Source organism: Macrobrachium rosenbergii, chromosome 2 (assembly GCF_040412425.1).
Source record: "Macrobrachium rosenbergii isolate ZJJX-2024 chromosome 2, ASM4041242v1, whole genome shotgun sequence".
NCBI lineage: Eukaryota > Metazoa > Arthropoda > Malacostraca > Decapoda > Palaemonidae > Macrobrachium > Macrobrachium rosenbergii.
In genome coordinates, this window is record NC_089742.1 from 59,556,771 (window position 1) to 59,561,770 (window position 5,000).

Genomic DNA, 5,000 nt, shown 5'->3' on the forward strand with positions numbered 1-5,000 from the left:
TTTCGAAAGTAGACCAAGGAATATGAAATTGTTTCCACCGTTTCGCCATAGATTTCATTCCCTTTCGCTCGATTTTCGCCACGGCAATCTGTAACGACGGCAGCGTCTTATCCGTCTCCGAATATACCGAGGGACATTAGCAATGGTCCCGTTAAGACAAATCTGATGCGACTGTCATGTCGAGTCACGGGCTATGTCAGCGAGATTTGTGTAAAGGATGCGCCTAGGGATGTAACGCAAACTGGAGGAGGTTAGGGGGAGGGGGGGGGGGAGAGGAATAAAAAGACATTAACGACAAACGCATCAACAACAAGGTAAAAGATTTGTGAGTTATACTACATATGTTTAGTTCATAATCCGGGTCTTACCGTATTACGCTTCATTAGATACAATATATCACTTGATTTATTCTAAACCTGCCAGTTGATGTATGACGCTACGGCTACCCAGCCGTGACCCGCACTAAGGCATTCTTTTTTCTCGATTCGTAACGGATAAAAAAAAAAGAAAACGATAAAAAACACGTACAAAACCCACCCTCTTGATAAACGTCGCCCAGATATCGCTGCCGCATTAACTGGATCGTTGAGAAGAGAAAATAGCGCGCGAAAGACACATCACTGTGCGCGCCAAGATGGAGCATGTCGGTCCCAGGGGTGCCAACGGAACTCAGCTGGCATTAAACCACGGCTGGCATTAACCGCACTTATACATCCACCACCTGGGTGATATTCGCCGCCTGCGTTAATCGGTATCATGTCCTTCGACAAAACAGAAGTCGCCAAAGCCACTGAAAACATCTGTTCGAGTTGCAAGAGGAAATCTTGTTGGTGGAAGGCATTCTCTTCAAAGAGTCGTGTGGGGGTTTCAGGTGGTTTACAGCCCTGCTTCCCCTCGTGATTAATAATGTTTTTGCCGGATTAACCAGCATTTGTAAATTATAGATAATTGCAGTCCATAAAGGGTGGCACCACTTGCGCCATGAAATTAATGACACTGCGGCTGATTGATCGCTCTGTGCAACATTGAAGCGTGGCAAAATGCTGCTGCAAGTTGAGAAAGAGCGAAAAAGACTTACACATAAGCACATGCAAGTGATTAACAAGCCTGAGAAACTATCGTGGTCTTAAATATCTAATTCAAGTTAAATCTAGTTACTGTTAGAGCCAGCAGTTCCCTTTATACAATCAGCTGAAAACTATTAGTCTGAGGGTACTTGACTACTGTTAAACTTTACGTAAGATTCTGAAATGTTTTAAATGGTACAGTAATGTTTCCCTAAAGCCATATGTATCTTTTTATATATATCCCATATTAATTATATATATATATATATATATATATATATATATATATATATATATATATATATATATATATATATATGTGTGTGTGTGTGTGTGTGTGTGTGTGTGTACATATAAATACATAGCTTTTCACTTCACATTCTAGAGGCAGTTTTAGAAATTGCAGTGGTACCACTTTGGTAGCTTATAAAAAACTAAATCATGAAAATTATGAATAACAGATACCCATAGATAGTAAGTATCGACAAAATAATAAAACCTTTTCATATACAGCAACATCATGAAAGTTTCAAGAAATCTGTAATATCAGGTGCCATTCAACGTCCATAGTACGCAAAATAGGTCTACTGAAATGGCTATCCATTTTCACGTTTAAATCGGTTCTCATCATTCTCATATTCAACGAGATATCCAAAGAAAATATTAATAACTGGTACCATTCTACCTTAAAAGTTCTAAAATATTCACATTGAGATCTATATCCTAAGAAAATACAATTACTGGCTACATTGCATCTTCCCGTTTAGAAATAACAGTCTTTAGAATGTACCACTGCACCTTTATAATGCGATATTAAGTCATAAAATTATTACTAATATCAATTTGCCCTTACGACTGCTTGAAAAATGCTCAGCAAAAAGCGATAGAAATTGATAGGTCATTTTCTTCTTCCTAGAAATGATATAAAATTAAAAATCTTCGGTACCACCTTGGTTTCACCTTTAGCAAGAAACCCGCGGTATTGGAAGAATGTGTATCATTTTCCTGCCCTGCAAAATATGTGAAAAAACAGCTGCCGTTTTGTAAAGCTGCACTTTCATTGATACGTCACAAGAAAAAACATTGTGCAACTCCCTTTTAGGATTGCTAAGTACTTCGAAACAAACGATTAACTAAGCATTAGTAAAACAGAATTAAAAACGATACGGTCTACGTAGTTACAGAATGATTTCGAGAGCTATTTATATCTCCAGTACATCAAGGAATTTCACTCTTTATTTAGAATGCTGTTTTCAAGAATAACCTTGATTTGGAACAAGTGATTGACTTGCATTCCTCATGTGGACCACATTCTCTTGAGACGCCATTGAAAGAAAAAGGAGTTTGGGGCTGGTGTACTTCGCAGCATACATATTAATGGTGACAAACACACTTTGACATTTCCTCGTGGTTTCTAATGTACTGCTGACTGTGAAATTGAGATCCAATTTATTTTCTTTGCATACTGAATACGATTCGGTGAATGTATTTATTTCTATTGATCTCATGTAGGCTCATAGTCCATCACTATTCTTTTTGTGGTTAGTTTCCAAGCCCTAAATGTAGGAATAGCTGTAAAAGCAGATGCGAACATACACGATTTACATACACAAGAGAAAAAATGCACGGAAAACTCTATCATTAACAATATTTATTTCAAACAATTTAATTTCCAGCTCTTGTTCACGCTTACAATATACAGCAACTTGCTCAATGATTTATTTTTTTTACATCAGCACCTCCGAAAGACCAAACTTCCGTACCCAATTCTTATCTGAATAACAAAATAGCAATCTCTTTCCCCTCATTTCAAGAAAGATAAAAACTAAAAAAAAATAAAAAAAAAAAAAGAAACAGCAGAAGACACAAGAATACTCGAACAACCTAACGCCCAGTTAATCACCGCCGGTAATATTTTAGCCCGAGATCAAGGCGCCATTCTTTCGAGAACCAGAGGACGATGGTCCAACATTCCTCCACCTTTGCCTCACCTAAGTGGAATAAAAGCTATGCACTGTGGCTCGGTTTATAGCCTGGGTTGCACTCATGCGGATTTCATCGCGGCTGGCTTGCATCAGCTGTTGGCTGCTGCAACCCGTAAGGTGCTCGTCTTTGCCCGCCTGAGCAGACGTCAGGAAAACCATAAAGTTATATGTGTAAGGGACTTTACGACGCGTTTTGTAGTAAGTGTTTGTGCTCTTAATACTGTGTAAAGGAAATGTCCATGCTAATGTTTTCAGACTTATAATTCTTTACGTAACGAAGTAATGTACGTTTTGTTCTTTGGCATTATTATTCTTATTGTTGTTATTATTATTCAGAAGATGAACCCTGTTCATATGGACACGTCCACAGGGGGCCACTGACTCGAAATCCAAGCATCCAAAGAATTAGGTGTTCATTAGAAAGAAGTAACAGAAGGTGCTGGGAAATACAGAAAAAAGAGATCACTTATTAAAAAAGGAAAAATAAATTAACAAATTAATAAATACTGAATAATAATAAAAAAAAATACTCTTTCAGCTCATGGCCGTATATAAATGCAAAATATTGTTAGAATAGAAAGAGTAAATAAATAAAATCTGAAGCAAAAATTCGACAGCCAGACACATCATTAAAAAAAAAAAAGTAATAATATTGCAACGACATAAGGGATACATATGAAGGTCGTATTGGAATTACGTTATGGGATATGATTCACATTCAGTTAGAGAGTAAATGACTTGTAGAACCTATAGTACTAATGATGGCTGCTCATAATAGGAAAATATACAGTCATGTAATAATAATATTAACTAATAAGAGTTAAGAGACTTACAGAACAAGAAGAAAATATAATGGTAAAATTTAAAAAAATAAAACGGTACTGAATATATAACAGGATCAAACTGACCTTCATTGAGAAAAACAGTGTGGAAATATAATTACAAAAATAATTAAAGTAATAATAACAATGATAATAATAATAATGGAAATTAAGATTAAAAAACAGTTGGAAAAACAATGAAGGACATACAAAAACTTGAAGTTATTTAAAGTGTAAATAAATACCATACAGACGAACCTCGTCATTTTCTCATGACTTTGATCTTCTTCTCACGTCACTGTTTAAGATACTGAGGATTCACAGGTTGCTGCTATTCCCTAGCCAGCGGATGGGATTGGACACAGTTCGCCCAAAAAAAAATATATATATACTCTTAAATTATCTATGCTGTTTCTGCAAACATCTCCATTGAAACAGTGGCTCTCAACTTGAGGGGCGTTACCCTTTTCCCCTGGGGGGGGCGGGGGGGAGGTGGACGGCGGCGGCGCAAGTCTTAGGAAAAATTTTAAAATTTTCTAATTGTATTCATTATTCTCTTAAGAAGAGTGAGGAACTAATATCCAGAAGTTTATGAAAAGATGCAAAATTATCGCCGTATAACGTTAGTTCCTATAGTCTACTACTCTAGTTAAGACTCGGGCTTACGAATAAAAACACCCCTCCTCTTTATCTTTATTTTTCATTTTCGTTTAAATCTGAGAGGAAATTTCACTCATAGATGCAAGGGGGACTTGGAAGGAAGGACCAACTCTCAGAGGGGGCGTGGTAATAAAAAGGTTAAGAACCCACTACCATAGAAGGATAGTGGCGAAGCGGATTTTTTCGACGTCTGAGAATGTTACTGTAAACGCCAGTCAAATGTCTCACATTGTCTCTCCGGTAAAGTTCGTCCATAAGGAATACCTATAGTTGTTATAACACTGGTAGTAGGGATTTGAACTACATCTTTTTCATTTCATGGTACGTTGAATTCTAATTTTTTTTTTTTTTTGCATTTGTAACAACGAACGATGGACAAGATATAATTTGGCCTCATCCGCATATACACACATATTGTTTATATATATACACGACATTATATTATATATATATATATATATATATAT

The 5,000-nt window shown here is 36.5% G+C and overlaps 1 long non-coding RNA gene across 1 annotated transcript in view; it reads left to right on the forward strand.

Annotated features, from left to right (window-relative positions):
• Positions 1-5,000, forward strand: part of LOC136849885 (uncharacterized) — a 212,695-nt gene that overhangs the window by 193,878 nt on the left and 13,817 nt on the right. The window lies entirely within an intron of this gene.